A 13,838-nucleotide genomic window follows, 5' to 3' on the forward strand; every position below is an offset into this window, starting at 1 on the left:
TCAACTAATGCAGCGCATTTGTGGCATGAACTCAACTACAGAAAATTTCAAGTAACTGTTGGCTATATATGTAAGTACTTATAAAAAAAACATTATTACGCATTTTTAAAGAAGAAATAACAATCTAAATACCACTGTGTGTCACACGAAACTTCCAGTGACTAGGCGGAGACACTTGGGGGCACGTTAGGCGCCATTTTTAAATGACAGAGCGCATCTAAGGATGTCACTTCGTGGGGATGTTGTCAAAGAATATTACCATATTTTGGCCCTATAATAAAAAAATCTGAAAGACTATTAGCATATTTTGGCCCTATAATAAAAAAACCAACTTTAGTAGGCTTTGCCCTCCATTCCCCCGTAAAGGAGTATTGACACAAAATTTCAAAGCTCAGATAACTATGTAACTTTGTATATGGAGACACCCCTCGGAATTTTCAACTCTAACCGTTCAGTAGGACATACTTCAAATCGATTTTAATCCTTGCGCACACGAGAAAGCTCATTCACGCCAACGTCATCGGCGTTTCAACCCAAACAGCCGACACCAGGGCTCCCGTGACGTATCGAGGCAGCCGCAGTGCTGTTGGCGCACGCTCTTCTGCCCTGTGCATCACATCACAGTTTCATGAGATTACAACGCACTATCGGCTCCAAAGACAAACGTACGCCCCACCGCACAAACAACTACCCAAGGGTCACGATAGAATACTTCGTGCCCTGCAAACTAATATTTACCCCCACCCTAGCAGAAACCACCACATAGCCCCCACCCTGTATCCCCGTTTGTGCCGCTTCTGCGGGGAGTTTGGAACACTTTTTCACATGGTCGGCGGCTGTACACAAAGCCCACTTGACCCGCCCAATCCCTTCCACACCTATGAGCTTTGGGAGGGCGCCTTGGCCAGCTCTTCCCTCGACGTCCAGCGCAAGTTGGTGGAGAGGGCAGAAGACGCGGCCCGTGCCAATGGACTCCTGGAATGAGGAGGCCACCCTAAGGACTCTTTATTAAGAAACAATAAGCATGTTTAGACTCTCTCGGGACTGACGCCACGTGCTACTACAGCTGATCAGGTCGGTCTGGTGCATGCGCGTGCCCAGACCGGCGTTGCCTGTGGTGCGACGAGAACAGTGGCGTCAAATGCGCCTTCCTGTCTTGGTGGCTGCCTCTGTGTTCAATTCACCGAACCCGAAACTGACACGAATAGACGGAGCTTTAAGCAATTATTTACGCTGCGTTCGACAATTAGTGGGCTCGTAGGCACTTAAAGTCACGAAAAGTATGTAACACAAAAATTCGTGTCAGCACTTTTTTAAACCGAGCTGTATAGCGCGCAGCCGCGAAAATGGTTTGTGTGGAGACTGTCATTGATTCAGTTGCAAATTAACTTGTTGCAGGACAGTGGTGCTGCAAATGGGACGCTTCACCATGTCGGAAGCACAGCAAACAGCCATTTGCAACATCATGGATCGGATTGGATCGGCTAAACGACATTCTCCAGTACTGCCACAAAACATGTTTGTAAAGAGTAAAAGAAACACGCTGTGGAGCATGATGCTCAGAAAATAATTAGAGACAACAATTTTTTTCGTGTTTTTGAGGAGAAATTTTAACTGAACATGGAAAATGCTGTGTGAAGGATGTTTTCAGGAGAGATCGGGCAGGCGTGTCCAGTCGACATCTTTATTTGGACAAATTATTTATATATAGCTCCTTGTTCGCGGGGGGGGGGGGCATCTGTGAAGTTAATTTTCGGAAAGAAAATTTTCCCTTTCTCAAAAAAATTCCGAAAGCGGGCTTGGGTCACTGGCACATGAGCGGCCCGCGGAGAATCGAAAACTTTTACCGCTGTGAAACAAAAAATTACTGCAGCTATCGCCCTAGTTCTTTTTATGTGAAGACTTAGCATACTCTTTAATGATTTAACATATTCATGCTTGGCTTGCAGAGCAAATGCTTTTTAATAAAATTCCAAAATTGGGAAAAATTTTTAAAATTGCCCGAATTCGGGGATTTCTTTCTCAGAATCTAAACATGCCAAGTAGTTCAAAGTTTTCGGTGTTATTCTTCTATCTTTGTTCAATCTTCGTACCAATTTAGGTTTATGTAATCAAGATGGTTCAATATAAAAAAGGCCCTGTACTGCAGCAATGTAGCGCATTTTGGCATATTTTGAAAGCCAATTAAAAAAGGCCATCTTCGATTTCTGTTAAGCTTTCACAAATTGAAGCTGAGGTGGCTCTCTATCACCTACATGGAAAACACGCTACACTATTTTTGTTGTTTTGCAGCTACGAAGAACTAAATGTGGCCTTGTTAGCAGTATTGCGGTGACATACCCAAGTGGTTTGTAAGAAGCTTATGACCGCAACGTAGGGTGAGAACTGGCCGTTACATAGAGAAAATCATTAAATAAACATTGCGGAGAGCATGCTTTGTTGAAATTGAACGCGTATAAAGTACATTGCACCTAAATCCCATGTTGAAGCAGCTTCCAAGCCCATGTTTGGTTGTGTGTATAATTATCTACTCCTGCGGTCTCAACCACGCAAATCGAGACCTGGACTTTTTAACCCTTTCAGGGTCAACGACGTACATGTACGTTCCCGGTAAACACCTTCAAAATGGTCAATGACGTACATGTGCGTCATGGCTGGTATGTTAAAACAGCGCGCCTTTTTCAATCATTTCTTTCACTTGGCATGTGGTGCCACACTGCGGAAATACGTGAAATAAATTTTTTTCTTGCGCCGATAGTTCTTTTCTTTTTTTATGCTTTACTACATACGTGCGCCAGCTGTAGACGGTATTCGTTGGAAAGTTTAGCGGTCAAATTCTTCGTTTGGCAACACTGGAAACGGCCACAGACATGGCCGATGCGCCACGGACACGGCGCAGCCTGGTCCACTGCGGCCGCACGCCGAAGAAAAAAAAGACACCGGCGTGCGTCATCTGCTCCATTCCAATCCGATTCTAAACTGCGGCGTCAACAGAGATGTTATTAATCGCACTCACAGTGAACTCGACGCAATACTTTGTGTTGGGCGAAGAATTCGTAACGTGAAACACAGTCATGTGTTTCACAGTCGTGCTTAGCACGGACAAGTGCCGCCATCCCGTGGAGCGCGACGTAACGAGTGACGGCGCACTCACATGGTTGCATGGAGGAGAAGAGGGGTGCCTGATCTGCGGGCCGTGCGCACAACGTCGCCTAGCAACAGAGGCTTGGCCACAGATATGGCGGCGCACACTTGGTTGCCTGTATGCATTCCACCCAATTGAATACCGAGGATTGCTTGAACATCAGGTCACGTGCGGGTGCGCGGGGTCTGGTTTCGGTTTCGTCCACCGGACGCTTACCGCTTCTTGCGTCCGCGAAACTGATGCAATTTTCCCCCTTCGCTTGCTTCTTGCGCCCGTGAAACTTTCTTAGAATTGTTCTTACGTTACTCATGAATAAACCAAGCATACGCAACAACACAAACGATTTTTTGTCACTATGATCACACTAAAAAATTTCGACAATTTTTTCACAATAGATTCGTCCGAAGAATTGATATTAGCAATAAAAAATCGACCCTGGAGGGGGGCTGCATTTGGCAAAAAATTTGACCCTCAAACTGTTAGGTTCTGGGCTTTATAAGACTGCCATAATATTTTAGAGAAAAAACAGTTGAGTCATGAAGGAGGAGGAGAAAGGTGGAGAGGTTATCCAGGCATGGTGCTTTCACTGTCATGGCCTGTACGGGCAGCAGCATCAGCCAAAACATTGCCGGTTATTCTACAGTGACTTGGCTGCCACTGAATTGAAATAATATGGCCCTCTATGACGCCCTGGTAAATTAGTAAAAATAGACCACTTTTGCGGAAAAGCTTCCACAATGTATTGAAGAGCTTGGCGGATGGCTGCAAGTTCAGTAACCGTTGAGCTCGTGACATGGCCAACACGGAATCGGATTTTGGTTTATTCCGAGCTCGAGGACGGCACAGAACCATCTGTGTATACGTGCTTCCGGTCACTGTGTTGTTCGTGCAGTAACTGCATGGAAAACTAAGAGCCAGTGGTGGCAAGTCTGCCTTCTTTCCAACACCCAAAACATGGAGATGAATATCCAGGGTTGCCAGGAACCACAATGGGAAGAACGGTGTGACCGCAGGCGTGTAACTCAACGGCACTTCAGCCCTGTACGCTGCGACAATGGTTGCAAATGAAGAGCGTGGCCGACTTCGAGGAAGCTGCGCAAGGTGGTGACATGGTAGCCTCGTGAGGAGCATGATGTGTCGGCGTAGCGTCTCAGTGGTCACATAAGTTGCTGTAGGATAATCTTGGGCAAGGTATATTGTTCCCGCTATTGATGCACATCGCAGCAAACCAAGACACGTGCGGAGAGCATGTGCTTCGATGCACTGGATCGCCCAAAGGTTGGTGGAGCATGTACTGGATATCGCTGGCAAGCTGTAACGCAAAACTCCCAGGAAAAATGCCGTGTACAGCTGCAGCATTCCTCTGACCGATATGTCACACGTCAGTCCAGCGAGAAATCTGAAAATGTGGGTGATGGCGGCGAGTCTCTTTTTTAAGAAAGACATATGTGCGCTCCATGAAATGTCCCTGTTGATGAACACGCCAAGAACTTTGTGATTTCTGGAGTGCGGTGTCGACTTTCCATTGATGGTTATCAGATATCGGGACATGGGTTTGCGGGTAAATGCAATCACCGTGCACTTGTCACTGGAAATGCTCAGCCCTTGCTTTCGGAGGTATGCCCTCGTCACATTGGCCGCTTTTTGAAGCCGTGCTCGCAGCTGAGGTCGATTAACACCCAAAGCCCAGAGGCAGATGTCGTCGGCGTAAATGGATACACAGACAGTCTTCGGTAGAGCGTGTACAAGCCAGATTATAGCTAGGTTGAAAAGGGTTGGGCTTAGTACCCCACCTTGAGGAACCCCACGCTGAGTGGGGTGCTGCGATGTTGGGTCGTCTTCTGTCATCACAAAAAATGATTTTCCGGACAAGAATCTGCGTATCCATTTGTAAGCTCGACCACCGAGTCCAAAGGGTGTCTAGCACAGTCTCGTGAAGCACATTATCATAGGCCCCCTTGACATCAAGAAAAAGGGCTGCTGAGAGGCGTTTGCGGCTTTTTTCGTGCTGCACAAACTGTGGTGTTTGCGAAGGACGGAAGAAGCACCAGAAGCACCACCGTACGAAAGACGTTTATTCTACACAACACATCAAATATATATATATATACCTAAAGGACAGATGCGCCGCCTGGGGGTGAAATAACACAAAGGAATAACGAAACTTACTATAACGGGCTCCCTCCCTTATATCAAGTGATTAGTTGTTAGTGTTAGTAAGAAACCCCTATGCGTGCACTGCACATATCTACACGCTGTATACACATTAATACCCAGTGGTAGTTTGTGGAGTACAGCGGTAAATAGCGAGGTAGTCCGTGACTGCTTGTTGGATAGGGCGCCTTTCGAGGAGTGAAAATTGGATAAAGTTCTTCAAAGTTCAATTGAACCTTTCGACTTTCCCATTCACCTAGGGGTAGCATACCGACGAATGCGACAGCTTGATGGCTCGGTTTTGAAGAAAGGTTATAAATTCACGTGAAGTGAACTGCAGCCCATTGTCGCAAACAATCTCCTCCGGGTACCCTTCACGGGCAAAACCACTGGTTAAGAAGTCTTTGACGGTGCTTGTGGTCACTTCGCTGCAAAAATATATCTCTGGCCATTTGGAATGGTAATCGGCCAACGTTACAGTAAATTTGCTATTGTGAGGTGCATGCTCCAACGGGCCAACAATGTGTACGCCCAGTTTCTGCCATGGCCTTTCAGGCCAGTCAACAGGCTGCAATGGCGCTGGCGATGGTTTGACGGACTTATCTGCCTCCAGGCAGATGTGATAGTTTTTCACGGCAGATTCCGCTTGCTTGTCCATTCGTGACCACCAGAATACCTCACGAAGTCACGCCTTTGAGAGCATATTATGTCCGGGTGTGTCTCGTGGGCGACGCCGATGAACTGAGCCAAGAGCGAGGACGGAACAACGAGGCGCTCTGCGCGCAGTAGAAGGGCATCAACAACAGAAAGTTCTTTGCGCACAGAGTAGAAAGGTTTTGCCTCCTCTGGTACGGACTTTTGTGGTGGCCAAGAACCGATCACGAACGGCTTGACAGTTTGCAGGCAACCATCGTTGAGGACGGCTTGCGTGAATTCTTCCTTCCTCACGCAGGCCGGCTCGACCAACGACACGATTTCTTCTTCCTTGGCCAGTTCTGCCTCAGACGTAGGAGCCGGCAGCCGAGAAAGAGCATCTGCCACCATGTTGGTGGACCCCTTGCGGTACTCGACAGCGAAATTGTAGCATAGGAGTCGTGCACTCCCGTGTGCAATTCGGAGTGGTCTTCTTTCACGTCCTTGCAACGACAGCAACGATACCAATGCCTTATGGCCCGTTCGAATCTTGAAATGGCGACCCCAAAGGTAAGTGCACCATCGTTCACACGCCAAAATGCATGCTAATGCTTCGCGTTCGCCGACCGAGTGCTTTCTTTCCGCTGGTGACAAGGTACGAGACGCGAAAGCAACTGTGCGGAGCTCGTGGCCATTTTGCTGCTGCAGGACGGCTCCCAGCCCGCAGTCGGAAGCGTCGGTCAACACGATGACTGGAAGTGATGGATCAAACATGTGGAGGACTGTACTTGAAGAAAGCATTTCCTTGACCCTCCGAAAACTGCTGTCTGTTTCGGCTGACCAGATGAATGGCTCAATCTTGCGAAGCAGAAAGCGCGTAGGCCCGACCACCTGGGCCACGCATGGAACGATGATGATGATGATTTCGGGTTTAATGGCGCAAGGCCAACAAAGGCAAAGCGTGCCATGACAATGGTGAAAGAGATGAGAAGGATTTGTAGAGGAGGCACTAGTTTAAAAAACTTTACTCAGCGGGTTGGTGTATAGGGCCATAATTAAAGCATAGTGAGTATACTAATTGAAATGGTGTATAGGGCCATATTAAAACAGTGAGTGCAAGCACCTAAGGTGTAAAGCCTCAGGTTCCACCACCATTTTAAAACACATAATGAACACAGGTAAGGTTATGGGCTTTATAATATGACGTGTTTTAAAAAGTCTACATCTGCTAGGTAACTAAAAACGTTTTTGTAAGAGAACATTGGATGGTCTGATAAAAATAATGCAGGGTGCAAGGGAATGTTATATGTGTAAGCTGCATTAAAATGACGTTTCCTTGTAGCTGCAAAAAAACAAAAATAGTGCAATATTTTTTTTTCATGTAGGTGATAACGAGCAACGTTGGCTTTAATTTCTGAAAGTTAAAAAAATCGAATATGGCTTTTTTTAACTGGCTTTCAAAATATACCAAAATGCATTAACTTGCAGCAGTACAGGGCTTTTTTTCAAATTGAAGCGTCTTGGCCACACACTAAAATTGGCTCGAAGATTGAACAAAGACAGAAGAATAACACTAAAATAGTTCAACTGCCTAGCGTGTTTAGATTCTGAGGAAAAAAGCCCCACGTTTGGGCAATTTTAAAAAATTTTCAATATCTGGGAATTTTTATTGAAAATAATTTGCTCTGCAAGCCAAACACGATTATGTTAAATCATTTGAGAAAATTTAAAATCTTTACGTAAAAGAAACTAGGGTGATAGCTGCAGTATTTTTGTTTTACGACGGTAAATTTTCAATTTTCCGCGAGCGATCTCAACGTGCCAGTAACTCAAGCTGGCTTTGGGAATTTTTTTATTGAGAAAGGGAATTTTTTTTTTCGAGAAATAACTTCACATATGTTTTCCTCTGTGCACAAGGAGATGTAAAATTTTCGTAAAAATTAGAGATGTCGACCGGACAGGCCTGTCCGATCTCTCGTGAAAACACCCAGCCATTCAGTTCCCACGCCCGTCAGAGAATTCAACTGCCGCTTGCGCGTTTAACGGCCGTTGCCAGACTGGCCGCGAACTCCTCGAGAAGAAGACCTGCAGTCGTTTTTCCCGTACATTTCTATGGAGTGGAGAACCCGCGCCTTGGTATTCTGAGTCCTTCCACCTTGAAATCGATTTACCCATGCATAAGCATTGCACAATCCTCCCCTCAGCCAAGTGGAGGGTGCAAATGGAGTGGAAGAGAGACTCAGAACACGGCCCTCGGACTATTCGCAATGAGACTGAGAGTAAATCGAATAGCTCCCACTGACCGCACTGCGTCTCTCGAACAAGACACCCTTTCCTCCTCTCCCACTGTGCAAGTTTGTTTCGCAATTCGGACGAGTGCGTCGACCCGCATCATTATACGTCCTCTACATTGTTCCTACAACAATGGGGATGACGTTATGAACAGCAACACGGTGCGCGCGCGCTCCAAACGAACCCGCTCTAAACGACGCAGCCGATACAACGAAGTTCTAACGAAAATGTTTGCGCCGCTCCATGTTTGTTCCTTTTCACGGAAATGTTCTTTTCAGTCGCGACGTGTGATCAAACCACGCGACACCGTCAATGTTGCCGCTCTTCCCGGTCCAAACGAAGCTACCAACAACCTCCCACACCTGTTCACACTTGCCTTATGGCATTTCAGTATTTCCACGCAATATAGAACTGTTGCAAGAACAACGCTTGCTACCTTTCACGGACTCACTTATGGGTTTCTGTGCCTAGATGACACTATGAGATGACTAATGCATCTTCTACGAGCCCTCACCTGAACAAGGGACCCCGTGCTGATAAGGACACGGCAGCAATCAACATCATAATCCCCCGGCTTCAAAACTTCACACACCGCTCAAGAGTGGGAAAACGTTTGTTTAAGAGAGGACGTTTTTCAAAGTCTTCCAGCTTTTTCACAGGGGGAAAAGAGCGTTGGCAGGTCCTGTCTGCGGGAACTGCACGAGCTGTAAACTGCTGCTGCTGCGCTCTAAACGCTCAACGTTTCTCTGACGCCACCTCAATGGCGACGCCGTGCGGTTTCCGAAGAGGTCATGCATGGTCCAGACGAGAGCCACTAAATCTAGTGGTCAGTGGCGTCGCTAACGGGGGGACGGGGGGGGGGGGGGGGGGGGCTGGGCCCTAGGTACCAGCACCCTCGGTGAGGGGGGGGGCTTTTGTACATCTCCAATGTGTAAAGTCGATGTTGACAACTCGAAAACTGCGAAAACTGCGATGGGCGCAGCTTCAAGAGTTCTATGAGTGAAGGGCTACTGGAGGCGAACGAACGATTCCTGAGGGCGGGTCTTCGGTATGACCGCGACGCGCGGAAGGGCGTAGCAAGCAAGGTTGTTCCTCCAGGGGGTGACAGCGGGGCCAACGAGACTGTGGTCACGTGTTTTTGGCGGCTTTCTGTGTGGCTTTTTGTTGCGCAGAAAGGTTGTGTGAGCTTATATGCTGAATGGTTTGCTTTTTCTTGCGTCTTTGCGGTGACGCATCGGAGACCGTGCACTCCGGTCTCCGATGCGTCATTTCAGAGAAAAAAATTTCAGAGAAAAATTTCAGAGAAATTTTCAGAGAAAATTTCAGAGAAAAATATTTTCAGAGAAAATATTCAGAGACAATGAATTGAAAAGAAAATTTGGGGTTGATACTTGAGAAAGAGGGGTGGCTGCGGGACTAAAAATTAAAATAAGATGAAAATAAGTGTAAAAAATGAAACTACGGCTGGTGTTGAAGAGATAACTGTACAGACTTTCTGTGTGTGGAAGGGGAGTGGGGGCCGTTCAGTCGCCCAACACTGGGTGAGACAGTTGGCGGCGTCATGGCGGCGTTTTGACCATCGATGTGGCATTAATCGTGGTTTTTGGCGTTTGTAAATAGGGACCGATAGCCCCTGAGAATGAGCAAACGCCGCGGACAGAAGGATGCAGCACTGGATGTCTCTGATGGGGACGAGGATTGGTTAGCCTGCATGGGTTGCGGATCCTGGGTCGACCTGAAAACGAATCGTTTCGGCAACTTGAAAGAGGCCATAGAGGCGCAAAACTACAACTGCACCCTATGCGTAAGGCTGCGGGTGCTGGCAAAGACGGCGTCGGATGCAGGGGCGGCGGATGAGCGATGGTCGTTGTGCTTTCAAAAGCTAACCTTGCGGCAACCCAAAGCGAACTTGAAGGCAAGTTAGGGGAAGCGCGACAACAGCTGCGAAGTGAAGCTCAGCGGAGGGAAGCTTTGGAAGTGCAGGTGCGGCAGCTGCAAAAGCAACGTTCGGGAACAAGGGACGCCGAGGTGCAGGCGGCGGGCTTGTACGGAGTTGCAGAGGGTAGAGCTGATACAGTGGCCACAACGGACCCAGATGGTCTGTTCCCCAACGCTCGCAAAGGGGATGGGCCTCAACAGTCCCTGACTGAGGTGGAGGCTAGCGCCCAAGCATAGTTGCATGCTGAACTACAGCCACACCACGAAAATGGTGCGGTTGCACTTCAGCAGCTGGAGACGGATCGCGGTCGACCGCCGGTCAGTGATGAGGTGGGAAGCACAGGCGCTAAGGGCAGGCGAGGGAAGAAGAGAGGCCGGGACAGCGGTGTGGCGGGCGGCAGGGTGACTAGCCAGACAGGGACACAGACCCTGCGGCAGTCGAGCTCAAGCCAGCAGGTGCGTGCACAAGTGCCTAAAAACAGCAGTGATAACAGCCAGCCAAGCGTTGACTCGGGACGGGAGGTCTGGGTGTTTGGAGACGCCAATGCCTACAGACTGAAGTCGGCCATACTCGGCCAAGAGGGGGTGGACTGCGGAGTCACCTTTTGGATGCACGCTGCGGCAACAATCAGAGAAGTGGCTGATGTGGTGCAGGGAAAGCTCACTGCAGAGAAAGACAGACAAAGACTGGTAGTGATCCACGCTGGCCTCACGGAGTTGCTTCGGGGAGCCGACCTGGCCGAGGAACTGCAGCACCTGAAGGCGTGCCTGGGAACATATGGACCGTGCAGTACCCGCGCAGCCACTTCCTTATCTGTGCGGTTCCGGAGGTGACATGCAACGGTGACACTGTCCGCAGCAAGTGCCAGCACTGGAATGAAACTGCCCAGAACATGTGTCGGGAGGCTGGCCCGATGGTGGAAATGATTTGATTGATTGATTGATTGATTGATTGTAGGGTTTAACGCGCCGACGCAACGCAGGCGATGAGGCGCGCCATAGTGGAGAGCTCCGGATTAATTTTGACCACCTGGGGATCTTTAACGTGCGCCGAAATCTCGTACACGCGGGCGTTTTTGCTTTTCGCCTCCATAAGAAAAGCGGCCGCCGCGGCCGGGAATCGAACCCGCGACCTCGTGCTCAGCAGCGCAACGCCTTAGCCACTGAGCCACCGCGACGGGTCATGGTGGAAATGGTGTGGTCATCTCGCCCGGCTGGTGAAGCAAGCCTGGAGGGTGTCCGCTACTCAAAGATGACAGCGGATGTGTTTGGTGTGAGGTGAGCAGGAGGTTCAGCTCTTTTTAGGGCAACCTCCACCTGCTTTCGTCAAAAGTCTCAGACCAGCGAAGGCTACCGTTGGTGGCAGGAGGAGCAGCAGGTCGGGACACTGCAGCTGGGAGCCCAACGAGGTCCAACTGGTCCGCCAGCTAGGCCAAATCCTCAGAAAACTGGGCACGCAGATCTAGGGCGCCATAGCCCTTCAACGGGGGCTGGGGGCAGTGCACCCGGACTACCAGTGGCGGGGGAAGAGGCCAGCTGCAGGTGGGCTTGGAAAGAGCGTCACCGCAGACACAGGAGGCCCCGTCGAAAGCAGGCACAGGAGATGATGGTGGCTGCTCCCAACCTGCATGGAGCCAGGAGTGAACAGAACTGGGGTGAGCTCGCCAAGGAAATGCGAGACGAATACATCGCGGTATTTGCAGTGATAGAGACCCACTTACGGGAGGAGGAAGCCCCTCCGAGTGAGCCAGGCTTGGGGTGGGAGGGGTGTAACAGGGCCTGCTCAGAACGCCGTGGGGGTGGCTTAGGATGCCAGAACCCCAGCGAACTCCAGCGATGGACTAGATGGCCAGAACCCCAGTGATGGACTAGAACCCTCACCACATGCCGGGAACACATGTGGTTGAGGGGTACCATTGCTGGTAAACCCGTTGCCCTGGCAGTGGTCTACTGGTGGACAGGCAGCTCGAGAGAACACAACGCAGAAATGAGTGCCTACCTACGGAAGGACATCCAGAGCCTGCGAGAGGGGCACGAGATTCAATGCACACATAGAGGATCCGGGTGACCGCCCTGATGCCAGTGGCAACTTGCTGTTGGGGTTGGCGGAAGACGAAGGCCTAGTGATAGGCAGCCTCACGGGCAAATGCACCGGCAGGGTGACATGGGCTGTACGTGACCTACAGTCATGCATTGACTACTGTTTGACGTCTGAGGGCCTTAATGCAGTGCTGGACTCTATGATCATTCACGAGGACGGGAAGGGGAATCTGGGCAGTGACCACAACCGTATCGTGCTGACATTCCGGGGGCACAACAATCACTCAAGACGTAAGGGCCACAGGCAGACACGACTAAATGAACGGCAGCTCCAGGAGGTGGCGGATCGGCTGGAAACGAGGGCGGAATGGATGAGCACATACGCAGAAATGATGGGGGTGATGCGGGATGAGATGAGCAGGCAAGTTCCTTTGAGAGCACGGTCACACTGCCCAAAGACGGGGTGAAATGCTGAGGTGGCTGCTGCAATACATGTGAAGGAAGGCCAGCCGCCTCCATCGACGCCTGAACAAGGCTGGGAACCCTGAGGCTACTCGGAGAGCATGGGAGCCCTTCCTGGACTGCAAACGCTCAGCAGCAGCCCTGGTGCATACCCACATCAGATGCGCCAATAATCAGTTCATGGAGGAGCTCAAGGCGGCGGGCCGTCAGGCACCTAAGCGTTTCTGGCAGAAAATTAAGAGGGACATACGGTCGGCAACCGGCACATCTCTGCGGGCACCAGAGGGCCACACTGTAGAGGGTAAGGACTGTTTGCCGGTGTGGAACAATTGGCTGCAGTCACTGCAAGCACTCAGGGGCCCCCCGAAGCAGCAGAGTGGGTGCACGGATCAGTGGATTCACTGCAGCAGTGGGGAGTGTCCCAGTGTAAAGCGGAGCTCCGTTTTCCTCCCACAGAGAGGGAGCTGGAACGGGCAGTCAAGAAAGTGAGTTCGGGAACGGCACCTGGCTGTGACGGCGCCCCAATGAGCTTGGTGAAGGTGTTGGGCTCCCTAATGTGCAGACAAGTGGGCATCCTCCTGACTGAGACTCTAGGAAGGCTGCCATTCCTGAGGAATGGTCGAGGAGTCTGTTGAGGCCACTGTACAAGGGGGCTGGAGACAGGACGGACCCGATGTATTACAGGCCCATTGCAGTGACCCCCGTGCTATACGGGATGGCGACGCAGGTGGCGCAGGAGCGACTGCAGGGGTGGGCAGAGAGAAAGGGCCTGCTAGCTGCAGATGGGTTTCCGAGCGGGAAGGCGCATTGACGACTGCTTATATGCGCTCACCCAGTGCGTGGAGATCGCGCGGCGCAGCCACCTTCCCCTGTATGTCGCTCTACTCGACATCAGCAAGGCATATGAGTGTGGACCGGGAGCTTCTGTGGAACCTCCTGGGTAGGTATGGCCTCGAGGAGAGGGACGTGGACCTGCTTCGAGCCATCTACGCAAATGTAACGACGCAGGTGGTCTGGGAGGGTCACACAGCATCGCCGGTCGAGGTCACGCAGGGACTGAGACAGGGCTGTCCTCTGTCACCCCTCCTTTTCATGGGGGAGTGATAGGGCGCCTCAAGGGATCCGGCCAGGGCTTTAGGCTGGAACATAAGGAGGGCGGCCAGAAAGTGGTGGT

The sequence above is a fragment of the Haemaphysalis longicornis genome, unplaced genomic scaffold (genome assembly GCF_048455015.1).
Source record: "Haemaphysalis longicornis isolate Haplotype H1 unplaced genomic scaffold, Haemaphysalis longicornis Haplotype H1 scaffold_3, whole genome shotgun sequence".
In the NCBI taxonomy this organism is placed as follows: Eukaryota; Metazoa; Arthropoda; class Arachnida; order Ixodida; family Ixodidae; genus Haemaphysalis; species Haemaphysalis longicornis.